Source organism: Anomalospiza imberbis, chromosome 1, assembly GCF_031753505.1.
Source record: "Anomalospiza imberbis isolate Cuckoo-Finch-1a 21T00152 chromosome 1, ASM3175350v1, whole genome shotgun sequence".
NCBI lineage: Eukaryota > Metazoa > Chordata > Aves > Passeriformes > Viduidae > Anomalospiza > Anomalospiza imberbis.
Window position 1 is genome coordinate 69683908 of NC_089681.1, and position 27574 is coordinate 69711481.

The 27574-nt window shown below is 43.3% G+C and overlaps 1 protein-coding gene across 6 annotated transcripts in view; it reads left to right on the forward strand.

The window, feature by feature from the left end:
- The first annotated feature begins 272 nt into the window (after positions 1 to 272).
- The window catches only part of GRB10 (growth factor receptor bound protein 10), a 146476-nt gene continuing 119174 nt past the window's right edge, over positions 273 to 27574 (forward strand). For 2 of the 6 annotated variants that reach the window (XR_011000859.1, XM_068195896.1), the window contains exon 1: positions 1648 to 1812. The gene's annotated coding sequence lies outside the window, so the exon portion shown is untranslated. Of the gene's footprint in view, positions 292 to 1419; positions 1439 to 1647; positions 1813 to 1868; positions 2116 to 27574 lie in introns of those variants that run through there. The other 4 variants (XM_068195917.1, XM_068195926.1, XM_068195949.1 and 1 more) reach the window with 4 other exon arrangements.

Genomic DNA, 27574 nt, shown 5'->3' on the forward strand with positions numbered 1-27574 from the left:
TGATCTTTGGAGTTCCCTTCCAATCTGGGCTAGATCTATGTGTACAGAAAGTTTCTTATGTAAGCATGTGGGACTGTGATGCCAGCCTACTGTGAGTAGGTACCTTCTTGCCTCTGGAGTAATCTCAGGCAGAATCTGGTACCACCTGCATTTACCTTTTCACTAAATAGTAACCTGGACAGGACACAGCTTCTGCTTTGGTGAGGAACCAGCACTCTGAGGCTGGACCCACAAAATGCAAGATCAGGGTGAATACTGGCTCACAGGAAGGCAGGACAAACCAGCCTGGCAGTGGGAAGAGAGGGCTGAACGGGGCTGGGAAGTGACGGCCCACACAACAAGGTCCCGGTGGACTGGGTCAGGACAGGACAGGGCAGGACAGGATGGGCAGCAGTGGTGCTGACAGACTGAAGAGCAACGCTCAGCACTGCATCAAGTGGAGATGGCCGAGGGGAGCGCGGTGCCGAGGAGAGGCCGGGGGGCTGGTGGAGCAGGGTGAGCAGCGAGCAGGCAGCAGAGTGGCACGTGTGTCCAAGAGGCTGAGGTGACACACTGAAGGAAACTGGAGAGATTATTTGAGGACTTGAACAGGGAGAGCGAGTGGTGAGAACAGAGCGAGAGCAGAGCATGGCTGGAAACACGGGGACCGGAGGATGGGCTGATAAGAAAAGCATTCCTTTATATACAGTAAAGAAGAGCCGCGGAGGAAGAAAGAGCAAGAGCAAAGAAGGTATCATGTTACATTTCAAAATATATTCAGCTCGGGCACTTAGCCACAATACTCCCATTAGTGTACATGCATCTGTCTAGGAAGAAAAGCCCAGAGATTTCTCCCACTTCTCCTTGGACTCAATTGCCTTTTATAGAGCTGACCACTTTCTTATGAGAGGTGGTTTTGCGTCTAGTGAAGTAAATATTCATCTTCTCACAGAGTGTGAGGGCTCTTGCTGGAAGTCAATACGTTTTAAAACAGTAGCTCTTAGGGAAGCGTGCAAATTTGCTTCCCTTAAAAGAGCTTTTCCACAGTCCGAGTTATTTGCAAGCTACTTGCAAATCGGATGGGTTGGCTCGGAGCTACCGTGGTGAAATTGCGAAGGTCCCAGTGCACAGAAGTTCGCAGCAGCAGTCTGTAGGAGTGCTAGTGGCAGCCTGAGGATCCCGAGAGGGCAGGGCGCTTTGCAGTACGGACGAGCTCTGAAGAGCACACCGTACTCTCGGGCACACGCCGGGAGCCTGCTCCGTGCTGTCTAGGGCGAAGGAAGGGGAGCTGGGGCACTTGCCCTGCGCAGTTTTGCGGGGAAAAATGTGAGAACAGGACCGATGAGTTTTTAGAAAAAGTCCACGCACAAATGCCTCGCGCCTACAGATGCTCTGTTGGTTTTATTTTAAAGAAAAACCAGCCCTTCCCAAGAAAAGCACGCGTCGGTGCTACCTGCGGGTGAGCTTTTGTTAGAGGGCAGGAGACCCGCCACAGCCCCACGATGTGCCGCCTCCAGCGCCGCTCGCCCCGGGACGGGGAAGGGCGGGCAGGAGCGCCGCCGCCACACCGCCCGCGGCCGCCGGGGCTCCCGGCCGCCCCCTGCCCTCGTCGGGGCGCGGGCCGGGGCTGCGGCTGCGTGCGGCGGGGGCGGGAGCGGGGCGGGGCCCGCCGGGAGTCAGCTGGGCGCGAGGGGAGAACGCGGCGGCGGCGGGCGCCGTTAGCACCGGAGCCGGCGGCAGCAGCGCGGACAGGCAGGCAGAAGTTTTCTCCGCAGATCCCTCCCGCAGCCCGGGGACGCCTTGCGGAGGCGCGAACGTCCCCGTTCGTGTTGGGTGTGTTTTGATTTTTTTTTTTTTTTACTTAATTGCCTTTTTTTTTTTTAATTGTATTTTTTTTTTCGGTTTTAATTTTTTCGTTTGTTATTGTTGGTTTTGAGGCGCGTGGCTCCGAGAGCTCGCTCTCCCCCGCCCGCGCCCCTCTCCATCCCGCCGCCCGGAGGATCCCCCTCCCCGTCCGCGCTCCCGTCCCCGCCACCGCCGCGCACGACCCTTCCCCCGACCCCCTGCGCCCGCCCCAAACTTGGCGGGTGCGCGGCGCCCGGCGGGGACGGTGCCGGCCGCCTGCCCGCCCAGCAGGTAAGGGACCGGGGGGCGGCGCGGAGCGCGCAGGGGGGCGGCGGCTGCTGCCCCTCGGGAGCCGCGGCGGGGTGAGGCTGGGCCGGGGTGGGTGAGGGCTCGCCGGCTTCTTGGTAGCGGAGGCCGGTGGGAGGAGGAGGAGGAGAGCAAACTTCCTTTTCCTGGGGCCGCCGGCGAGCCCCCCCCCCCCCCGAGTGCCCGCGGGGAGCGCCCCCCGCCCGGCGCGGAGCCCCCGGGGTCGGACGGGGTTCGCCGGCGGCCGCGGCGTTCGGAGGATCGGCCCTTTTTCCCGTCTCGGGGCTTCCTTGCCGCGTTTTGTTTGCTCGCCTGCTGCGCGCCTCGCCCCGGCGGTGCTGGGAGCCGGGCTTTCCCGTCGCCCCGCGCTGGAGAGGAGCGAAGACCTGCCCCGCCAACTGCTGGTGGTGCTGCTGCCGCCGAAACTCCCCGGTTTCCCCCCTGCTCCGTTTAGGGTTTGCGGGAGGGCTGGTGGATGGGCAGTTCGCAGAAATGCCACCCCGGGGTGCTGCCACCTTCCTGCTCATCCGCGGCGGGGATGTGCGGCGGCAGCCGGGCAGCCGGCCGTGTGCCCGCCGGAGAGCGGTCCTGCCGAGCCCCCGGCCGTGCCGACAGCCCCTCGCTAGCCCGGGAGACCCTCCCTGGGGGGCAGCGCGGAGCTTCTCCTGCCCTAGCTCCCCGCCGGGGAGAGGCGGGCACGCATGGCTCTCATTGTATAACCGCGGTACTGCAAGCCGGGGCTGAAACTGTGGCATCTTTATAAGAACAGTTTGCAGTTAATTGGTTTGGCGGATGAACTCCTGCACAATCCTCTTGCCCGCTTCTGTTGCTCAAGTGCCAGCGCCCCCTCCCACCCCTTTCCCCCTTTTCCCCGCTTTCCTTTGAAGCGTCGCATAACTGTATTGCCAGCAGGATGGAAAGTGCTGATTCAGCAGCCAGGAGCCCCACTCCATCTGAAGTGGTGGTCTGCCTGAAATGCTCCCATTTGTTGAAATGGGAACATGTGTTGCTGGTATGTCAAAGCAGCATTGATCACGTTTTCTAAAACAGACTCAAAGAATGTGGTTTGCTTTTCTCTTCGCCAAGGCAGAATGAATTTGGGGTTGGGGCAAAGCGAGGGGGGGGGCAGGATAGAAGGGATGTGGGCATCTGCCACCTTCAGTTACGCTTCTAAGGGGCAGCTGAAATTGTTTTGCCTCTTAAAGGTGCTTATGTGTTTTAACAGAGATGTTGTGGGATGTGTAGCAAGGATGCATTAACACTCCAGCTCCATCTATTCCTGCATTCTGAGGCTAGGAGTTGTACTTACAGCTCTAGAAAAGGTACAGGGAAGGGCAACAAGGCTAATCCTAGGATTAAAACGAGTGAGTTATGAGGACAGGTAAAAAAAAAAAAAAGCACCACAAACACATGGAGATTAGAAAACCTGGAAAAGGGGAAATATGCTTGAAACTTTAGATGAGAGCTCTGGCTGTGCTTCATGATGCTTTTGGGGCTGAGGCAGGGTGTGGGAGTTAAGCAGGATGCTCTTCCCATGCTGTTAGTCTTCCTCCAGGGCTTAACCTCTCAGAGGAGCGTAAGAAGGAGAGCTGTTCCAGAGCTGTATTCCTCTGTCTACCTTTGTACAGGTATATGTTAATATCAGAGCTGCTAGGGTTTTCTTTCTCTAACTTTGGACTCTTCAAAATTCAGCACAGTGTAGAGCAAACAGCAGAGACTGAAGAGTACTGTTTGGTAGCTTTCCTGCAAACAGTAAACTGACAGAGCAGCAGACCCTGACGCTTGCCTCTGGTGATCACTATACCATGTTCTGGTCTGATTTATTTTCTCACTTGGACGTTATTTGTTCTTAAAGTAGGTCTTGTTTGCCCTGGCTACATATTAAAGATCTTGTGGTACTTCCATGGTTTTCCTTGGTTTTGTTAATCAAACTATCCCTTCTCTTAGCACTGTGTGAGCTGGCTTTTATCCTCACATACAGCCACACCTGGATTTCAGTATTGTGTTCCTGTGTTTTTTAATGTGTAGTCCAAAAGCTCTGCCTAAATGCAAAATGGATTTCTGCATCTCAGTTCTGCTGAAGTGTATAGTATGCACTCTGTGAATAAAACAAGTGTTTGCAGCCCTCTGTCTTGCGAGTGCTTAAATGACTAGCAAGAATCATTACAAAGGTTTTTAGAAATCCTTGGTCACGTTCTCATCTGTGCTTGAGATGTAAATAGGCAAAAAGTATCTGGATCTTTCTGGCAGAGGTATCTTTCCAAGGCAGGGAGTTCCCAGCTGGCAGAGGAGAGGCATAGCTGGGTCATGCACTGCTTCTGCCAGCAGCACCAGAGTGTTGCGCTGGGAATTTATTTTCTGACAGCCCCAAATGTGCAGATGTCCCTCTAGACTAGGAGGCACCGTCATCTTCCCTGGGTGTTCATGGCAGTGGCAGCAGGCAAACTGAGGGGCTCCTGGTTGGTGTCACTCTGGATGGGACCCTACTGTTGCTCACTTCTGCTGTGCCTCTCTGCATGTGGTTATGGAGGTGATGGTGCTAAATGAGGCCAGATTTCTAGGTATAACTTCTGCTTAGACCAGCTCAGCTCTGTCTTAGGAAGTGTGTGTATATGGTTGTGTGTGAAATGCACTCAGGTGTTTCTTCAGACCACTGAAATGTGGGGTGGGGAAATAGGTGGAGGGGTGCCTTTTGATGTCCAGTGGTATGCATTTTAGGATGCATTTAAGTATTTGCTCAATTAAAAATTTCACTGGTTGCAGCAAACACTGTGGTGAAACCCCTTACTATTTTCTGCTGGCCTTTTTTTTTCTAAATCTCTTGAGTGAACTTTATTAATGGGGTCAGGGGAAAAGCTTCTCTTTACTTTGTGCTAACATTTCTGTCCAAACTAAGACTAAGGAAGCCTGCTTTTCTTTGGATTTATCTCAGCTATGAGAGTCTTGATGGCAATTCACAGTGCAGTGTTTCTTAAGTATGCCCACCTGGCCCAGTGTTTTCATAAACAAGGAAGATAACTTCTGAGACCTCTGCCTCTGTCAGGCTTGCATGCAGCTTGCCAACTGGCTTGGGTACAGTGTGATTGCATAAGCCTCCTTCTGTAGGAAAGCAGGCTAAGAAGTTAGGATTGTTTTTCTTGGAAACTGGACCTGCTCCTGGCCACGTCCAAAATATACCAGTTGCAACTCTTCACCCAGGGAAATCTAGGAATGGAGATCCTTTACCAAAAAGTTGAAACCCCACAATCTTTTTTAGGAATTACAAGGAATGAGGTTGCCAAGGAATCCCTTTATTAGCATTGAGCTTTATTTACAGGTTTACTATCTTTACACTGCCTGCTGGTCAGGAGAGCATGTTGCAATCTAAACTTGGATATGGCAAAGTATTCTTGATTCCCATTACTTTTTCTCCCAAACCAGTGGTTGTTTTGAAACATAATATTATGAAGTAAACAGATGCCACCTCAATGACTTCTCTTTCTTTATACATGTTGAACTGTGCACTTCTGAACTAGTCCCGTGCCAGGTCTTTGCTATTTTCATGCCATCTGTTGAATTGGATAGCGGTTCTCCCTTTAGCTCAATATGGCTCCTCTGTCGCATCGGGAATGTGGAGAGTACTGTCCTAGAAAGCCAGATTCCACTATGAGAGCATCATTAAAGAAAACTGTTGATCAGTATGAGCATCCTGTCTACAAACAGTCTCTTAACATCTTCAGCGATGAAACAACTAGAATAGCCTGACTTTATAAGATTTGGTTGGATATATTCAACATTCCCTTTTATATGCTTTATTCTCCTGGATACCATCTTGTCAGCAGGTATGTGTGTAGAGAGACAGACAGACACTACGTTTTTCATACAGGTCCTTCATCTGATAATGGTGGTTATGGTTTCTAGCAGCTTTTGGACTTCAAATGTCCATAGGAGCACTGAATATCTGTGCCAAGGTATCCTGAAACTATTTAATAAAGAGGTGTTCACATTCGCACTAATGTGCATCCAATTGACTGAAAACTTCCTTCCCTCTCTGCCTTCCTGGGATCTTTCATAAGTCATAGATGGATCAGTTCATACACAGCACATGGACGTGGCTCTCAGGACTGAAGGCATTGGAAGTTCATCCTCTGCTTTAGAGTACTGTCCTTGTGAACAGTTCTGTCTTTCCTGGTCTCTGTAAGAGAAAAGACCAGGGAATTCTGTTTAATGGTGAGGAGTCACTTGCAAAAATATGAGATTATGAGCACTGGGTGAGTCACTTTCCCTTGGAAGGTGGCAGCAGCTTTATGGCTGCTGCTTGGGTTTTTAAAGGCAAGCAACCTGTAGTGGCACTGACCAGAGACTCAGGTGTGGATTGAACAAAATTATAGTCAGGATGAATAACGATGGGTTCTTCAAAGCCCAGCACTAATGCTCATTTACAAGTCAAGAGAGCTTTTAATGAAACCTGCTAATTGCATCCCAATTAGTTAACCCATGGGGAATGCAGATTACCACTCCTGAATGGTTACAGTAAAAGCTGTCATGAAGATCAGTTATTTTAAAGTGGATGATCTTTTTAGCAGAGTAGAACACCTCCCATATCATGGATAATACAACATGTAACTACTGCTGTAAATTAGTGTGAGGGATGTTCTTCCTGAATTCTTTCAGAAACCTTTGGTAAGTCATTGTATCCCTGGGTATCAAATGATAACTTCAGAGTGAGTAAAATGGTAGAGGAGAATGTGTAGTTCTCTGACATACGATATGAAGTAAAATTACAGGTTATATCAAGCTTGTAGATTGCCAAACTAGATCTGGAATAATCTAGGCACATGGTGTGAAAGTCTACCTCATTGATACTGAGAGAGATTAAATTTGTCTCTTTTGGAACTGCAGCTTTCAAGACTGCTGTCTTTGAGATTATGCTGTTTCAGGTATGATGGGATAAGGCATATTTGTTAGAATCGTTTGACCTCTTCTTGGAGAAAGGATCAGCAGTGAGAAATTCCCCCTTTACCACATGATGATGGAACAGACTCTGTTTATTATTCCCTTAAGTGAGAACTGGGGAGAGGGTGAGGGTGGTTGAAAGTCTTGATTATATTGTGCTGTGTATTTCTGAAAAGAGCTTTGGGACAGTGGTGATAGTCATGGTCCTTGAATACAGAGGTGATGAGTGCTCTAGATAAACTTCTGGGAACATCATGGCCATCTCTGCATTCTCTTCTTGTGGGCAGATGCTGTAGAATATCTGAGAAAGAAACACAGTGCCCTGTTTCTGTTGTATTCTTTTGTTGGACCTCAGGGGAAGACTGCAAAAGCTTTTCCCAGTATCTTACCCTCCTGCTGTTGAGCTGTCATCCTTAGGCCAACAGCTAAGGACAAGAAGTTGAGCAGCTATGTTGATCTTAATGTCCAGCAATTGTGTTAATGGTTGCAATATTAACCATTGGACAGTTTTGTTGCTCTAGCTGTAATATTCAATGTATTTCTCAGTAAGTCTGTTTCAGTGTTTTTGGAGGCCAAATCCAAGGACCATGGGGACGTTCCAAAAAAGACTGTTTTCCACAGACAGGGATGAATGGGATAATTGTAAACACATGTTTGGTTAAACCACTAGCAAACCAACCTCTCATTCTTCCCAGCCTCCATCAATGCCAGCTTATACTAGCTCATAACAGGACAAAAATAGGAAATTACTTTCCTGGCAGACAAACCATAGAGGAAATACCATACCATCCTGTTGGAATAAACCTATAGCCCAGTGGGAAGGAGCTCTCCTGCTGAGCAGCAGTGGGGATTTCTGGATTTGTTCACACAGTAAACATCAGAGCATGGTCCTTCCACTCCCTTCATGCTCTTACTGCAGGATTTGTGTCAGCAGAGAAATCTGAGAAACTGAGTGCGTCCAAGCTGAGCCTGTGGTTGCTGAAGGCAGATAAATAAGGGTGGATAATACTCCATGAGACCAGTATCATTCTTCCATTATGCATCCCTGGTGAGAAAATCAATAAGGGAGAATCTGTATGTCTGTAGAGTCTTTTCATGGTGGAGATTAGCACTTGATGAACGCTTAGAGACTTCTTTCAGTGCCCAGCATCTAAATTCTCCCTTTTGATGACTTGATCTAGTGGCTGCAGCTCTGTCCAAACTCATGTTGTTGATTTGTAGAATAGACTAAGTTTTCAGAAGTTACTTTTTTGCTTTGCTCAACTTTGTTTCTAGGTAATCTTCAGGTATTAATTTTAATTTTGAAACTGTGAGGAAGGGAATTCATTAGATGTCACCCAGATCTCTTTCACTGCTGTTGTTGCTGTTAGTGAACGATCTGTTGTTCTGTGATTCTGATTTGACACTTAAACATATTTTTGGTGAGGGAGTTGCAATTGGGCTCTGTGTCTGTGCATGCTTCATATATCTGTAGATGTCAAAACTAACTGGCAGCAAGGATTTGAATCCTTTACTAGAGAAAAAACTTCAAGAAAAATTTTCCCAGATACTGACTTTATTGCTAGATGGTGGGACAAGATAGTTGTGTATTAGAAAGGTTTGGAGCAGAAGTTTTCAAGGCTGAAATAAAAATGGGGAGGCGATTTTTTTTTTCCCTCCTTACTTTCTTCTTTCCCTCTTTTGCATGATGTTCATGTCTGCCAAACTACTAGGTACGGATTCAGATAGGAGAAGGTTCTCTCTCCTTAAATGGGAATTGAGAGAGGGGGTGAGAAGCACTGGGGGAAGGTAAAATCTGTAGGTTGGTCTTGCTTAGTGTACTGTTAAAGCTCTGAGCATCCTTGGAAAGGAATGAGGAGCTTTTATTATATCAAAGCACAAGTGTGGAATTAAACTTCAAGGAGATGGAAAAGCTAAAAATTCAGATGGCTTTGGCACAAGACAAAAATATCACAAGCTTTCTTAAAAGGCCTGCTTTCCCTTCTGGCTCAAATGTATTAAAGTCCATTTAGGAGAATGTTAAGGGAGAAATATGTATGGCAAGACCATCGATTATTTCTGAATTAATGTCTTGTGGGGGATCATCCTTCATTCTAATAGCTGCTAGTGCTGACATCACCCAAGATGTCAGGGGATTATGTCAGAATTCAGGCCTTGATATTGTGCAGAGCAATGGCTCAAGTGCTGGCAGATGCTTTCTTGGTGGGTCAGGTTGCTTTTGTTTATCCTGTCTATCTCTGTGATGTTCCAGTTACTGTACATGGTCACAGCAAGAGATGTAGTAAACAATTTCCAAGAGAAGCATATCTGTGCAGCATGATTGTGAGGACAGAGTTCTTCTTGCCTCTGCATCTTATGCTAGAGGCAAATTTGCCATCATCTAGATGCACAAGGCATGCATTTTTAATGCTTTATGAAAAAGCTCACCAGCTGTAACATTGTTATCTTTTGTTGTGTTCTGTTATTTGTTGTATTATTTTGTTTATCATTCCAGGAATTCTGAAGTCAAAAAGTTGAGTCCAAAAGTGGGTGGGTTTGGTGGTGGAGGTTTTTATCCCCTGGTCTGTCAGTTAGTTTGTTGTTGTTTTTTGGTTTGTCTTTTTCCCCTCCCTGGCTGTTGGGCACCTAGCTTTAGTTTTTAAATGATTATAATGATGACCCTTGTGGTTTAACCTGTCAGGCAGCTAAACACCACACAGCAGTTCACTCACTTTACCCCCACATCAGTGGGATGGGGAAGAGAATTGGAAAGAAGGCAAAACTCGTGGGTTGAGATAAAGACAGTGTAGGAGAACTGAAAAGGAAGGTAAAATAGTAACAACTGAAAAAGGGTATACAAACAAGTGATGGTTAGTGTAATTGCTCACCACCTGCTGATTGATCCCCACCCAGTCTCCAAGCATCAGGCCACTGCCTCTCCCAAGTTTTTTTGTTCAGCATGATGCCATGTAGTATGGAATATTCCTTTGGTCAGTTGGGGTCCACTGTCCTAGCTGTATCCCTTCCCAGCCTATTTCTCACCCCAAGCCTCCTCACTGGTGGGGTGAGAAAATGGAAGAGCTGTTGACTTGGTATGAGCACTACTCAACAATGACTACAACATCTGTGTGTTATCAGTATTATTCTAATCCTAAATCTGAAACTCAGCTCTGTACCAGCTTTTAGAAAGAAAATAATTCTATCCCAGCTGAAACCAGGACAGCCCTGTGAGGGGAAAGCAATTGAAATAGCCCTTTATGATGCTCTAGAAAGGAATAGATTGGAATGTCACAGTCCATGTATTATTTTCACGAACTGATTCTTTTGATATACTTTACTGGTAGGCTGTTATAACATTACATGTAGTCATCACATTTAGCAGTTGAAAAGTTTTCGAAGAGGCATTGTGTTTATTTTCCAAAAGGCTTCAAGAGAATTGAGCAGCGAGACTATGAGATGAGCTGTAGGAGTGGAGAGCAAATGCTGTTCGAGTTGCTGACATCTCTAATGTGTACTCAGACTTATTTCACATTCGGCATGCATTTTTTTGTTCTAGAGCTGATGCTAATAAAGGTCAGGAAAAATCTCTGTGGAGTTCCTTGCTAGCAAAGATGGATTACACTCTTAACACGTGGGAAGTCAGAGAAGCAGCGCAAAGGCTGTTGCAGCTGATGCAGTTTAGGTGTGTTGTAACACTTGTAATGCCTGGTTGAGTTGTTGGATAATTTTCTTCCTCAATGTCCTTTGAACAACAGTATTGATACAGCCTTCAGTAGGAGAATGGCATTGCAAGATGTCTTGCTAGTCTAAGCCTTAGGTAGTTTTGGTAAATGTGTAATTGATTTTCATTTACATAGAAATGATTCCACTTCTCTTCCCAGGAGCAGGAGAACTTCTCACAGGTGTTTGGAAAATGGTTGATTTAAAAAAATGCAGTGAAAGGGTCCTGTGCTGTAACAGCCTGACTTTGTTTTTTGCTTGTATTCTTCTCTGAGAACTTTTTGGGTCCTTCATGTCCAACAGTCCAGCTCTTCTTTAGCAAGATGTATTCCCCAGGGGTCTCATTTAAAATTCATGTGAGCTGAGGTGACATATCTGTAGGGGATGTGAAGTTGCCTTTCAGGTCAATTTGACAGTGCCTGGTAGAGTTTCAGGAAGACAGCACATGTGCAGCTGTCAGAGAGGCAGATCACTTTTACCTCTGAGTATTTAAATACTAATTTTTTTGTGTGTGTGAAAGCTCCACAATATGAAAAGGTGAGAAATGTTTTCCCCAGGAAGAGAGGCACATATTCATTTCTCAAAGGATGTGGGCTGTCTAAGAGCTGACTGCTACCAAAAGCTGACAATGTTTTGCTGGAGTGTTTGGGTGTCTTCCCATGGACCAGCTTGGTGGTTCACTAACTGTGTGCATGGCTGACTCTCTAACTGGGTAGGAAAGCTATCCTGCGTACTTGTTTTTTCTGGGATTGGTTTTCTTCTGGGTTAAAGGATGGGATCAGTTCTTGGAAGCATGTGGCCGGGCAGCTGAGGTGAAGTGCTCTTCCAGGGAAAGGAAATGAGAAAGAGAAGAATAGATCCCATCTCTTTTCAGTGGCAGCAAACTGCTGGGCCAGCTTGGCAACCCATCAACATTTTTTTTTTCTTTGTGAATTTCAACGAATCTTTTGGAGCTACGCAAGCAAACAAGCTAAAGACTAAACCTGGCTTTGTAGAGGGTCTTCAGAGCCTGCCGGTATTTGCAAGGTTTACCTGTTGAAGGGAGTTTTCTGTAATATGTGGGGGTTAACCGTGTGTTTGATCTCTTTGCTGCCCTGGAACGTGGAACAAATAGATGTTGTGTTTATTCATGTCTTTTTAATTTTACTTATTTTTCTAATAAAATGGACCTCTGGTGCTGGGTTGTTTTCTTAAAATGAATGTGAAATGTGTCAGTGCTAGGTGGGGTTTTTTATTGAGCAACTCAGCCATAACAAAAATGTTACTCTTGCTCTTGTACATTTAAAGAAGATAAAAATAGCACCTTCACAGTTTCAGGAGATTATGCAAGGTATGTATAGCTGTATCTTATTATATGATTGGCATGAAACAGAGCAACTGAGGAAGTAACTGGTAATAAATTCATCATTATTCATATTATGAAAAATAGTAAGCATGATAGCTGTTCAAACACCAGAGATTTGGTTGACTTGCTCTGAAACATAGTGGTAAAACATATTTGTTTCAGACCAGTTACCAGCTGAAATGTTTTTTTTCCTGGAATGTCTCATCTGTTCCCAGTCTCAGAATCCCAGAACTGCTTGTGAGCTGGTTGAGCCGTTCTGCTCCAGTCAAGAAGGCTTTCTGTAGCCAAAGTCAAATAAAGGCATTTGAGGTGACTGCTCTGGTATCTGCTGGGAAATGGTCTTGATGGCTGTGGGGCAGATCTTGCCCTTGAACACCTGTGACTCTTGAGGGGCTGCCTTAGAGCTGCACTTTCTCAGCCATGATAAAGCTAGTCTGCTTTAGCCTGAAAAAATCCCAACCAAACAAAAAAGTTGCAGACTGAAAACTAAAACGAGTTATTCAGTTCTTGTCTGTGGTAAATGTGGAATGATTTTGGGGGCAAGGTGACCTGTCATGGATTTTCTTCATATTACCGAACAGAGTTTGGGAAGACTTGGAGTTCAGGTTCTGGGGTTCAGGATTGCACAGTAGTGACTAGGATTTCTCTTCAGAACCATTTCTGAATAGTTTTTCCCATAATTTTAGCCCAAAAATGATTGCGTTTTAACTAGCTCAGTCCTTCTGGCTGGATACCAGTTCCATTGTGTGTGGACTCTTGGATGGATTAAAGAAGAGATCATTTCTTAGCCTTTGTTACAGGGACTTGCCTCCATCTAGAAACAGTTTCTGTCTTTTTCAAGGTCATTTGGAGAGTGACAAAATGTGTATTAAATGTTCTCCCCATACCCTGTGTTTTACTTAGAGCAATCTATCAGCTGTTGACTGAAGTTCAGATTTTATAACAAATGCTACTTGTGATGCTTCAATTGCTTGGCATAGCTGTGTTCGGTTTTGGTGCTGTTGAGGTGAAGAAAGTAATGAATGAGCAGTAATTTCATGGGCACACTAATGTGGTTGTGTACAAATAGCAAGTGTCTTCCTCTTTTTGGGATATCTGGCCAACTTGTATGCTTGCCTTCAGCCATGTCATATCTGTACTGACTTTGGCAGTGGTTCAGAGAAGATTCATTGAGCCAGAGAAGCATTCATGGGACAAGTACTTTTAAAAAATTAATTGTTTTATTTATTTTTCTGAAGTGTGTGGAGATGGAAGCTTTCTTCCTGTGTGCAGCTGTGGCTCGTCTAAAGTCAATGTTTGACTACAGACCAAGTGGTGTGGTCAGAGTGAATTTTTGCCTAAACCTATGTTAGAGCCATAAGTTGTTGCATTGTGTGGGTAGTGATGCTCTCATCCAGTACCCAGTCTTAGTCACCTTTTCCTGCCAATATCCTCTAATTCTGCAACTGTAATTCTGTGAAACCAAGCAAGGAAGTGTGTGCTTTGTGTGAGGAGCTTGAGAACTCTTTAAATCCTGACTTAGTGTCTTGAAAACCTGGAGGTTTCCAAAGTGGAATATATATGTACAATGGATATATTACTGTATTATACAGCTCTTTTATGGTGTCTGAGGGAGGTATATCTCCTCTGCAGTTCAATGCATGCTGCATCCAACACTTCTCTGGAATCCCTGTGACCATAGGATGAAGCCTTTCAGCAATGTGGTGTATGCAGGGCTGGTTTGTGTTGAAGTTCTGAGTAGGGCTGGGGGGCTGCTGGGCTTAGTGGTAGTGTGGGAGCTTTGTAGGGCTGTGGAGCTGAGAGGCTTGGAGGAGGGAGCTTCAGGTTAAGTCTTCCTAGAGTTTTTTGGGATCCTTTTAAAAGTAGTGCTGTAACGGGGTGACTCAGGATACCTGACACCTTAGCCATGTCAAATGAGGTCCCTAGAAAATGAAAAGACTGAAAGGTTTTAATAAAAGTGATTTTTACCTGAAGTGCTGTCTCTGAAGTCCATTAGCAGTTTAATTTTAAAAATAACCAAATATCCTAGGTAGCTTAAATGAATTTTAATGACTTTCTGCTGCTTTTATAAGAAGACTCTATTTACAACCTTGTTGCTTTAAGTGCAACCTGGATTACAAGTGTTTTATTTTATCAATGGAGATGATTTCGTAGCATGGCAGTAATCTTCCTAAAGGTTTGCCTGGTCAATGAAGAGCTAACGGGATTTGTATAAACCAAAGCAGAGCAATCTGAAGTAGCTGTATCCTAAAACTGACCTAACTTATAAAGCTTTGAATTTTCATATAATCTTCTACTGGGAAACACCACAAAGTCTCCCGCTCTTTTGCGTCGTGTAAGAAAGAATCGACCCATTAGGGAGGAAAAACTGAATACAGGCAAAAGATGTAAAATTTATCTAAGAGTACAAATGAAGGCCAAGTAAAAATGGTTGGACTTTTTTATTGTGATACATATTGAAAAAGAAATATTAGAAACTATTTCTGTCTATTTTTGAGCATTTGATTAGCAGTTTCTAAGTGACTTCTCTGCTCATATGTGTATTTTATAGCATTGGGAGGGGAGAGGGAAAGCTGCTTTAAAGGGGCCAAGCTGAGAACCTAAAAGAGAAGGCACAAAAAAGGGCAATATTGATACACCTCAACATTTTCATCCACTTAATCTTTTGGACTTTTTTCCCTCCTCATAATGCACCCATTTCTCAGCAGTGTGAGATGAGAAGGAATCAAACTGACTTCCATCGTTATGTGTGGCTTTCTAGGGTGATGTAGAGAAAAGGCAAAGTAGTTTGCACCCCCACCCTTCTCTGGTGAAGATAACATGATGGGTGAGGGAATGTCTTAAGTCACAGCATGACTAAATCATGGCTCTGAAAATCATTACTGATATGATTATCTCTTTGGAGTAATGCTAACACTTTCTTGGAGCTACTGTGAGGCATCTTTATGAGAAAAGCCTGCAGTTTTTGGTGGATGTTTTGCCTGTGTGATGGTTTTATCACTCTCTGTTTGCTCCCACGTCCCAGCTCATGGAAGATAAATTCTCTCAGAGATGATGGCTTCTCCAAAGGTGGAGGAAGTGTTACAAAAAAATGGGGAGCGGAGGAGTATTTATACCACAGTGCATAGGTTGTGTCTAAAACTTGGCCTGGCTTTGGCCCTGGTCTAAACCACAAGTGTTACTTTGGAGTGGATGAGTGGACGTTTATGTGCCATGTCCTGTGGCCTGGTGGCCATTTGGACAGTAAGAGATTCCAGGGATAACCCCATGGTGAGGCACCTGAGCAAAAATGCCTCTGCTGAATGCAAAGAGTGGCACAGTTGAACTCCATGAAATGGCAATGTGTGCTTACTTTTCTTGACTTCAAGTGTCTGCACCTATGGATTTTATTTTCTAAAACCATTTTATTTTTCCTTCTATTTTCCAGCCCTTTACTGTTTAGGAGTGATGAGTGCTTTGCCTTTGGGGACTGTGAGCCTCATGGTCTAAGATCTCAATATCTGCAGTTGTAAATCTGCAAAGTGGAGAGCAGAGGGTCATTCCTGATAGAGTGGGATGGGCACTGCCACTAATCCTGTAAATCCACAGTGGGTCCCTCCCATGCACAGAAACCTGATCTTAACTCCTACATGTTAATATCTACATCTCCTTCCTTTGCTGTGATATTTACATATAATTCCTACTTCTTAAAACAAGAGGGAGTTGGATCTAGTCAGATTTGAGGAAAGCTGCATGAGGTAGCCTTATGAATATTTATCTCTGGATCAACATCTTACTCAGGGATACTCAAGAAAAGATGACAAATGACTGTCTTTTTGACATGCATAATATGAAGCAAATACAATTTCAAAGCCTCCCTTAAGCCTCTGTGGCATGCTTAAATATCTTCCAGTTGCATGGTTAAAGGCTGAAATAAGTCTTCTACCCTGGATTTATGAGATTTGTGAAATGCCTATCCCCAGCTACTTCCGTTGATGCAACTAGTGGAGGTCAAACTGGTGTGTGGGGAGGGGGGCTGAAGAGAGAAAATTGTCTGAATAAGATGATAGTGCTTGCAGTTTTGTCTAATTAGAGTTCATTTCCTGTAGATATTCCCAGAGGTTTTGCATAGTGAGAACAAATGCAAGTGCAGTTTGGAATACACTGGTGCTCGCAGCCCATGAGCTAAAAAAAATTGAAGAGATTGAGGTTTTGTTGGTTACCCCTGCCTACCCCCGCCCAGCTTCCAGAGATGCTTGCTACTGACTAAGTGTAGTGCCAAGCTACAGAATGATAGGATTACACCTTGCAGTACTGTCTCCAGTTAGTTGTGCTGGTTATCTCCCACCCTTTTCTGCAAGAAGAAATTTCTCTACTCATTGTATCTTTCAAAAACCTGACAGGCAGTGGAACCATGAGATTTTGATCTACAGCTTGTAGATTGAGGCTAAGCATTAAAAATTACACATTAGAGTCAAACATTACAGTCAAAGTGGTGCTTCTGCTATTTGTGCTCCAGAATGAAACTGAGGAGCAAAATTCATAGGGCTGAGGGTATGGCCCATGTGTCTCTGTTGTCAGCTTCTGGTTTGTTTGTGGTGTTAGGACGTAGCTGGATCCATGTATCAACAGAGGCAAGTGCCTGTGTTACACTTCTTGAAAAGGTATTTTGACACCTAAGGTTTTGAGTTGGTTGGGGGTTTTCTTGTTTCTTTAGGACTGAGCCCTTTCAGCCCTGAAGGTTACAGTTGGTATGCAGCTTGTTAGTATTCTTATTTTGGGTACTGTGCTTTGCGGAAAGAGTGGAGACAATGCATCTGTTAAGCTTATTTTTCTTGTAGCACAGTGCTAGATCTGGAGAGGAGACTTGATGCGGGTAAACTAGTCAATGAAAAGCTGGAGTGTAGCTGTGTTTCTGGTGGCAGCTTGGTGGCAGTGGTTGGGGAAAACTGCTTATTCCTCACAGTCTTGGTATTGACTCACTGTTTTTTTTTTTCCTCTTGAGCAATTTTGACTTGGTGCTTCTCTTTTATCTTTTCCCTATGCCCTCACTCCACCCAGTACAGTAATGTTTTCCTAAATCTTTGCTTTTTAAACCTTTCTGTTTCTTCTGAAAGTTGTGGGCACGGAGAAGATATTATTCCCTCTTTCTTTGCAGCAGGCTTTCATAGATTTGAAAGATTTCATCATGACCCTTACTTTTGCTTCTTTTGGCTGAGCTCCAGTTAATTCTGTTTTTTCTTTTTTCCTCCCAGATGTCATGTTTTTCTAATTCTGTGATGTTCCTATTGCTTTTGCTTGGATTCTTTCCAGCTGATCTCTTCTGAAATTTGCTGAAGATTGGGTACATGCTGGAAGCTTTATCAGCCACAAGGAGAGCAGAACTGTTGCTTCATGATTCTCACATATGTTCCTCTATACATTCCTCTATAGTATTTGCTGCTTTCTCAACAAAGAATTTTCCAGTTTCTAAAACTTGCTTTGAATTAAGTCTTCCAGCAAGCTGACAGCTTTAACTTAGCAGCTTCCCCAGTTTTAATAAGTATAATTTTCTCCTTCATTATCTAGATCATTAGTGTTAGAATAGTGTGGGACCAGGGCAGATCTCTGCAGAGGTTATTCAGTATGTCAGGCTATTATGTATTTCAATTTTTTTGACGTTCCAAGCAAATATAAGTCAGTGCAGTTGCTCAGTCACTTTCAGATCTGCCATAAGATGACTGTTTGCACTGATAACAATATGACAAAGTTTTCTTATCTTTTTGTGAGAATGCAGTTTGAATTTTTTGATGTGGTTTTGCTAATGTCAGAATTTAGATTTAATGCCTGCTGCTTCTGTGTTCCTAAAATACATTATTCTGACACAGTAGGATGTTGAGTTGGTTTGACTTGGCTTATACATGAACAACCAGTTTTTGTTGCGTTCAATCTTTTATTTTCTTCTTGGTGCTAGTAGATGGATTTAATGGCCAATGTGTGAATTAAGCAACAAATATCATTCTTAATGTACTTCTTTCCACTCTTTCCCCCTCCCACTTCTGTAGGAAAACACTGTTCGCTGTTCTCCAGCCTCTGCTACCTCGTCAGGCCCCTATGGACTTTCAAAAATAACTGCTAATGATTTGAAGCTTTAAAAAAAAATCCAAACTGTTCAATTCAGTTTCATGAAAACAAACTAATTTGAGAAAAGGGTGATCTGTTTTTTTGTTTTAATCTCTTTTTCTCCTGTCATCACTAGCAGTAGTTTGGGTTTGTTTGTTTGGGTTTTTTTTTTTTTTTTGTTGCTGTTTTGGGGTTTTGTTGGGTTTTTATTTTTTTTTTGATTTTGTTTTTGTTTTGTTCTGATCTTGTTACCTTGTAGCTTTCTTGAGAAAGTGATGAGTTGACTGAACTGTCCCTTAATCATTATTTTATTGCTGTGGAATTACAGAATGAGTTTTTGATGTCTCTTGTTTCACTTTCACTTATTTTGGTATTGCAATAATTGTCTGCAGGCTATTGCTCTTTTAGAGGAGTGCAGATGAATGGCCTTTGCTTGACCTCTTTACCTAGCAAGACAGACAGACAAACTGTTGCTTGCTTTTTGTCATATATGGCCAACAGCAAAGCTTAAATATCTTGGATCAGAGGATTAACTAAAAATTGAAGATGAGAGAGAATGAACACTCAGTGGCAGAAGGCTCTCTTCAAACACAGAGCAAGTTCTTTCATCCAGAATCGATATTCTGTTATGGTTAAAGGGCAAGTGCCAAAAGGCTGAATTTTTGCCTCAGCTCTTTTGTCAGACTTGAGTCTGAGAACAGCATTTATTTGGTGCCCCTGATCAGCTCAGCCATAACTCAGAAGCTATGAAAGATTTTACATATGTTGCTTCTGCTACTGTCTGATGTTAGAATAAGTGAAAATAGAAAGTACTGAAATATACGGATGAACCCAAAATGACTAGATAATGATATGATAAACTAGAGGCTTAATCTTGTGTCACCACCAGATCTAGAAGTGTGTTGGATAAGGGGATGTTGACAGAGTGGAGAGAATGAACAATGCTGATGCTGTTCACAAAGTAAAACCCTTCTGAAAAGGAACGTACAGTTTCAAGAACAGATGGTCTAGTGGTAATAGAGACTAACAAATTTTTGTTGGCTGGCAGCCGTCTTTCAGGTTAGCATTTTGTCTTTAAAGCTCTTTCATAGAGTTGACTTCCTTGCTGCAAAGTGCTTGGTAAAAGGACAGAGTAAATTCCTCTGGGACCTTTTTCTTCCTGGTTTAACAAAAATGAGATTACAGTGGCAGCACAAGGTGAGGGACAGTCAGCTCACAGTGACAGGTAAGGCTTTGTTGGAGCACTCTATGGATATTTTGGATTTTATTCTGCTCCCTGCACTCCAGAATTAGCATGCTGCAGGACGGTTGTCACCCCTGTGATGGAAGGTGGGAAGACTGACTTGGAAGCATGCACAAGTTTTTGATCATCTCATTTCTTCTGCAGAAGAAGCATATTGTTTGTGAGACAGAGCTTACATAATCCTCCTTCTGTGGTGTGTGTAAACATATTTAACACAGGCCTTTTGTTTCTTGACTAGTTTAAATTTAATCCATAGTGTATGTGCAGTGTGGAAGGGGACAGAAGAGGGGTGAGTTAGAGTGCATTTTGGATTTATCCTCTCCTTCAGTGCCCTAGAACTTGTGTGGATGCAAACCAAGCAAGATGGAGATAAAATAATCCCATTCTTATCTTTTATCTATGCCCTAAAGACAAAGTGACTGTCTCTAACTAATCAGTGGTATTGCAACCCTCAGTCTTTCCTTGCTGGGTTGGTTCTCTTGTTGCACAGTAGCTGGGAGAGAGGCTTTAAATGCAGAATTAGCATATAAGCCTGTGCCATTTTTGGCTGGCTGTTAATGTTTAAAGTCTTTTAAAGTCGCCCACCAAAGACAAGGCAGAAGAAGAAACGTTGGCCTGGGTATGTGGCATGTGTGTTCTTGTTTAACATTGGAATTTCTGGTATGGCCAGGGATGCATGCCAGCTTTGGCAGTACAGGGCACAGTTCAGATACTTAAGTACTGTACTAAAAATAACAGGACTATTTTAGACTGGGACCCAATTAGGGAGAGAATGACTTGTTGCTCTGCAATAAGTAATGTGAAGTAGCAGGCGGGCTGCAATGAGCACGTAAACTCGGCTGTTTTGTTTGCAGAGCTGCCAGTTTTGACACTGCTTCCTCACTGTTTTCATTAGATGCTTTTCCAGAGGTTACAAAGAAACCAAAAAAAAACCAAAAAAAAAAAAAAACAAAAACAAAACAAAAAACCCCCCAAAAATATAAACCAAAAACACACCAAAAAAAAAAAAAAACAAACCAAAATGCTCCTCTTCTGAGGACAGGCTTTATGTGCTTTAGTTCACATTTTGATATTGTGGTGTTTCATAGCATTACAACTCCTAATCCTCCAATGTTGGCCTGGGAAATTCCTAGAAGGCAGGGAGAGGAGTTGAGGAGCGATGCTCTCCCTGACACACTAAGTGTGCTTCACTCTGCCACAAAGAAGGGCAGCAAGGGTGAGTTTGGGCAGTCAAGGAGCAGAGGGGCTGTTTGAAGACAATTGCTTTTCCCTTGGTTTGCCTCTTGGGCATGGAGGAGAAGGGGAGTATGGTTCCTGAAATTTGTTGCCGCTGCTGTTGTTGCTTTTCTGTGTCAAGAAGTACAGTGAAAATAACTTGCACACTTAACCTCCTGACAGAAAGCATTACTTTATACTTCACTAGTTTCTCTCTGATGGTTTTATTTTTGGTGTTGCTGCTGGCTACCACCTTCTATTAGAGCACTTGGATTTCAGCGAAGCAAGTTAGAAGAATCTGCATTTCTCAGTACACAGTGTGTGTGGGGTGATGGGGAAGGGACAAGCATGCTCCAGCATCCAAATGCTCTGGTCCTGGAGTGCTTTCAAGTGATTGGCTGCATCTGATGACAATTTTCTGCCACTTATCAGAGTGGGGTTGATGGTGTATGAGGGAATGCTTTATGGTGCCTTACGCAAATGCTGTATTGGATAGACTTGAGCTGATGCTCAAGATGAAAACGAAATGCACCTAAAATTTCTATTTTTTTTGACATCTTTCTAGCATGCTATTTTGAGAACATGAAAAGGCCAGAATCTTTCTGGTGTTGTGACTCTCATGCTGTTTTGAAAGTAGCTCTACATTTTTTTTCAAAATAAAAAGCTGATAAGAGGTGTTCAAGGCTTTGTTCAGCTGTGGTCTCTTAGCAGCTTTCAGTATGGTGTTAGCCTTAAGTTGTGATTTTGGGAGGACTTAATCATGTTTCTTTAATCATGCAGGAGTCATGTTCTTTAAAACCTTAGATTTCAATTTACTCTTGTCTGTCTGAAATGCAAAGGAGGGGTCTTCCTAGATACCAATTATGAAAACTTCATCTTTTGTATTCAGTGCTAGAATGTATTGCATCATGGATGTAGTAAACTCCCAGGGAAATAGTGGGGCAGGCACTTTGGTGAAGCAGATCATGTTGTGTGTTGTTGAGAGCCAGCATTTCGGTGCATGCTTGTCAACTTGTGGGCTACATGTATTCCTCCTTTTGCATGCTGCAGCATCCTGCAGGACTTGCTGTTAAAAGTAAGTGTTACATGGAGGATGCCTAGCAACTGTAGTTTTTAGGTCTGTGCCTATTTGTTAAAGGTGCAAATCTCTTAGATTGGTGCAGTGTTTCTGGAGGATGCAGTGTGGCAGTGCTGAGGTGGTGCTTCGGCACCACGGTGATGTGGCTGTGCCTCCCGCTCTTCTTCACTGCCATCCCCATTTGGTTAATGTCTAGCGCCCACAATTCTCAGCCAGGAATATCAATTAAAGAAGGAAAATGTTGATTTGAATTGCAGTTGCTTAGGTAGAAAGCCTGCAAGGAGTTTTTCTCTGCTTTTAGACCCTTCTGGTTCCTGGTGAGCTGTGCTGCGGTTATCTGGAGAGTGCGCATCTATTACTATCATTGCTATTCTCCCTTATGAGCTTTCCCCAGCTCTTGCCTAAATTATTATTATTATTATTATTATTATTATTATTATTATTATTATTATTATTATTTTAACACATTCGTAAATCCGGTCACCGCATGGGAAAGATTTTCAGGTTTCCTATCAATTTCAGATTGTCTGAATTTTTCTGTTGAGAGAGAATGCTTATTCTTTCGGCACTTTTTCCACATCCTCTATAACTGACTCAATGTCTGCCTTCGTTTCCTTCAGCTGTCTCTTTTCTGTGCCAAATGATCCAGGACTATTCATTTCTGCTTTAGGAATTCCTCTTCTCTATACTCTTTCTAATTCTGTTTTACCCTTTCAATGTCATAACAGCCCACAGTTTTCAAGGAGTGGGTGTGCCCTGGGTTTAATGACTTGTCATGATTCTGCTTTGCTTGTGGCAGTTCGTTGAGTGTTAATACTGTGTTTCCTTGTGAGATATCTTCTGGTTTTTTTTCCTCCCCTCCTTCTTTCCCCTAAGATGGTACTTCAAACAAGACTTCAGACTCCTAACACTTACTTCAGTGGTACACACAGGCAGGGTTATTCTTCTAGTGCATTGGCTTGAGTTTGTGGAAATTAAATCAGAGTTGCCCTTTTGACTACCCATTTGCCTGTGATCATGAGATCCTTCTGCTGTGCTTTGCTTGAAACTTCAGCTCTGACTGAACACATTATCCTGCTGGCAAACTTTGTGTCACCTTCCTGGTTGTCGCATTTCAGACAGCTTAAGGATACATTGAGAAGAATGGCCGCTACGGTAATTCTGAACGCTTCTTGTATGGGAAACAAGTCTCTGTGTTTTCCTACCTTTAACTGTTAGCCTTTGGCTGGGTGTTAAGGGGGGAACCACTCCTGCAAGCTCTACAGCAGCTCAGGTCCAAGAATCTCTAGAGATAATGCCCACATGTGTCTCGTTCATGCAGTGTCATAATCTTTGGGTGGATTTGAGTCATAACTTCAGCAGAAGCTGTAGTGACATTTGCTCATGCCAGCTTATTGATTATTCATGTCTGTGTTATCTAGTTTTAGCTAGTTCTTTCAGAAAAGAAGTTTCTTCCTGATTTTTAAGTTCCCTGGATTTACCTTGAACTAATTTATAAAAGCATATAACTTAGCATCTTTCATGCTATGTCCAGGTACCTTTAGGTGTGACAGGGTATATACAGCAGTCAACAGCTTGGTAGTTTGAGGTTTTCCTTTTAGAAATCTTGACTGGATTATTTCCATTGTGCAATTTGGAACAATCTTTTAATGCTGCTCTTAATGTAATGTGTGAGCAGTTATTTAGTATACATGGTGCCTGGTTGACTCATCCATTTTGACTTTTTTAAATGAGCAAAGGTAACATCTCTTAAGAAACTAAACCAAAACAGTTCTTACCTTTTCTTTCTGTCAAGAATCCTTGAAGACATTTGCAGTTGAGTTTTTATGTGAGAGGTGGGGAAAATACTTGATTTCCTGTATTTTGCAGCAGAGCTGGTAGCTGATGCCATTCTAATCTGGTCTGTGGGTTAAGTCTTGTGCCCCAAATTCACTCTGGGCATTTGTTTGAAGGCATCATAAACATGAAATTGATCTTCACTATCCTGACTTCTGGAGCTCCTGCCTTAGGTTATAGGGCATGCCTGCATCAGTACATCCTAGGTTTCATTTATGAATTTGTGTTCCTCCTCTGCGTTGCCTGGTCTCAAATTACTGGGACACCAAGTTAACATCTTTGAGTACACTTGGCAGAACAAAGTCAGAGGAATGTACTTCTTGGTTAGAAAACTTACATCTCCAAGTTCTGCAGCAAAAAGATGGATATAAAATTTCCATACCTGAGTAAGAAGTCAGGCAGGCTTCCCACTAGCAAAGGAAAAGATTTGGGAAGCTCTCATGTGTCTTTTGCAATGTTTCTAGCACATAATTAAATGCTGCTTTCTTACCCAGTCTGAGAACTTGTTTATGAAACCTAATATTGCCCTGTGAAACTCAACACTTTGCTGCTTAATACTACAGCTTTAGTGATACTCAATGAGGTGGACAGGGAGCTTTGTGTATCAGCTGTTTCAGGCGTTATGAAAGCTAAATACAGCACTTCCTTTGCTGGCACTTGGAGGCTTCACCCATTGCTGGGGAGGGGGAAGAAATGTCGGTGTCAAGGTTCAACCCTGTAGCAGATGCATCCTTAAAAAAAATAAATTAAAAAAAGCTGAGTCACTTGTTCATTCTTTTTCTTCCATGCTGCTGGCCAATCCCAATACCCTTGTATTTCACACGAGAGGGAGAGGGCAGACAATACTGTCTTTTATTATTCATACCCTGCAGCTCACTATCTTCACAAAATACGGGTGGCGTCTGTCTGTCTCCACTTCATGGGAAAGATTAACAACAATTAAGGTCAGCAATTAAGGTTGTGAAAACCTTTGAATAACTGCAACATCTGTTCTTATACTAGAATAAATAAAATAAAGCTGAAGCTCTAATTGCCAACAGAGTACTTGCTCATATCTGTTTTGTAATTGTGGGCTTGTGAAATTTGTATTGTTAACTGGTCCCTTGCTGGCCATCATCACTGGTCAGCAGTCAGTGCAAGCTTCCACACTTTTCCCCAGAGCCACATGCTGAAAGTAGGGGTGTTGGATGAGAAGTGGGAACTGTGTGTAAAGTGTGGGGCACTGTGGCAGTGGGGGTCAGGTGGTTCCTGAGATGGCTGTGGGATGTTGTCAGCCCCTTACCTTGGTCATAGCAGTTTGTCCTCTGAACTTCCCAGTCCATTTCAGTGTCAAATAAAACCGTTTTTCCTAAACTGCTCTTGACTCTGACTGGTTTTACTTGTACTTTGAGACAGACCAGGGTTGTTGATGGGAAGGTTACTTTTTCTCAGCTGACTGTTGTTTTTTCCATAAGCTCAAATTTGATAGCAAGAGAGCACCTGAGTGTTCTGAGAGGGACACTTCTAGAAGTATTTCCGGTGGTGTCTCAATGCCTGACTTGTATGAGAAAAAAAAAAATTAGAAATTAAAGAGAATGTCCTGAAATTCAGTTAAGACCATTCATTCAGGTAAAGCAGTTTTGGTATAAAAGAATGTTCCTTGAATGGAACATTGAATGTCTGATGAACGGAATAGAACATTCCAATTGGAAGGTACCTATAGTGGTCATTCAGTCCAACTGTCTGACCACTTCAGGGCTGACCAAAGGTCAAAGCATGTTGTTAAGGGCCTTGTCCAAGTGCCTCTTAAATACTGTCATGCTTGGGACATTGACCACTCCTCTAGGAAGCCAGTTCCAGTGTGTGACTACCCTCTTGGTAAAGGAAGTGTTTCTGTGTATCTAGTCTGAACCTCCCCTGACTCAGCTGTGAACCATTCCCACACATCCTGTCACTGGATATCAGGGAGAAGGTTTCCGGTAATGAATGACACACTTGCTTAATTTCATCTGACTGTATGGGGTGATTTCTTAACTTGTCTGCAGTGCAAATGGTCAGCAGTGTTGTACTTTCCATCCAGAGAATGAAAACTTCAGTGCTGCTCAAGTGCCAGGAGCTGGAGCCTAGTCCTTCTTGGCACATGTGGCTTCCACAGAAGGAGTTGTTTGTGTTCTGACTTGGCACAAAAGCAGAGTGATTCTGCGCTTTCCAGTTGTCTTTTTTGGCATGTTTAAAAGTGGATCTCGTTAGGCATTTAAACCTTAAAAGATTTAACCTGCCTAAGACAGATGTGGTTTAAGACTTGGGGATCTATCGTCAAAGTCTGGTAGAAAATCAGCTGTGTCTTTCTGTCCCTTAGGCCATGGGAGCGACTCAGGTGCTTGTTTCCTGGTGTGCTCAATATTTCTGCCTCCTCGTGCATTGCACAGTGATTATTATTTCTGCCTCCCCATGCACAGTGATTTTCTATAATCCTGTGTTTCTTAACTTGAGCTACAAGGTCTTTTCTGACCAAGTGCTGCTAATTGCTGTCAAGGGAAAAATTATCTCTCTGTCATTCCTGCTGCTTGCTTGTCCCACTGACACTGACACTGACTCGAGTGCTGCTTTAGATGTGTTGTTGCATTTCTGCAGGAACAGAATATGAGGGTATGCCTGCAGCTTAAGAGACAAGACTAGGAAGTTCTGCAACTGGGAACTTCTCTGGGAACAGTGGCTCTCATCACCTGCCACAGAGAGAAGAGCACTTCTGTATGGAGCAGCTTTCTCAAACCTGACTCCTCAGAGGCATCCAGCTTCAATGAACTTCTACTTCTGTCTTGTGTTTTGGAGAGAAACCTTTCGGGTTTGTATAATGAGGAGGTTGTCGCTTAGTTAAATGGGAGAGTCCTCATGAAAATTGTGCTGCTCATTTTAGGCTGTTGACTTATACAAGTTACTGGACTGAAAAAGATGCATGGGCAAAGATATGGTAGGAAATAAATGTGATAGTTTCCAAGACATAGTGCAATTTATCTAAAACCAGTAATGCAATAAAGAAGAGAGAATATAGGGCATTGGTGGCAAATTCTGTGGTACTGCTGTCAGTTTGAAGGAGATGGGGAGTATTACAAGCTGGTGGTTGCTGAGATCTGTAAGCATCAGAGCATTAGGTAAAGGGAATATTATCCCTCTTCCAGTGACAGAAAGTAGCATGAAAGCCTGTGGGAGGTATTTGTGTAAAACAGGCAGTTGTGTGAAGCCATCTCTTCATGCAGAGCTGTTTTTTAATCAAATAGAACCGCTAATTAGCAAGGCTGAAATGAAAATTGAGACTTTTCTGATGAATCTGTCAAATTGATTGTATTAATGATGAGTGAATGCTTTTATAGATCAAAATACAAAGTAGCAAAAAAAATTTGGAATTGTTATTTTATCAATTAACAGCAGCAATTAGAAATTCAAATTTGTGATATTCACAGAGGCTTTTGCAAGAGAGCTCATCTGCTCCTTTGATAAACATTTTGTTTTATTATACTGCAGTGTATTTTGGGAGAGGGAGAACTTTTTGGAAGCGCAAAGTGTGAACAAAATCTCTGCATCAAACAGTGAAAGAAACTCAGGGAAGGGAACTGAGCTTTTTTATTTTTCATGAGGTCAACTGAGTTCTGCCACGCCATCTTGCATTCTGTGCTGCTGTTAAAGGATCTCTTCATCTAGAGTTCATAGAGTTCACAGGCACATGTAAATGCATGTGTGTAATATGTGTGTATAACATATGTATTATACACACAGACACACTGAGTGAAATTAAACCCTAGGAGTTGATGGGAGAAACTGAAACTTTGTCAGGATTGACTTCTGCAGTACAGAGACCAGAAGTCTGGGGATAGTGCATGATTGGCCTGGCATAATTGTCAGTCTTGTCCAGAGGTGCTGAGAATTTGAAGTTTCAGTGCTGTACTGAAGCCAGAGGGATTCCTTTGGCTGTTGTTTTTTTTTTGGTGTTTTTTTTTTTTTTTTTTTTTTGTTTTTTTTTTTTTTGTTTTTTTTT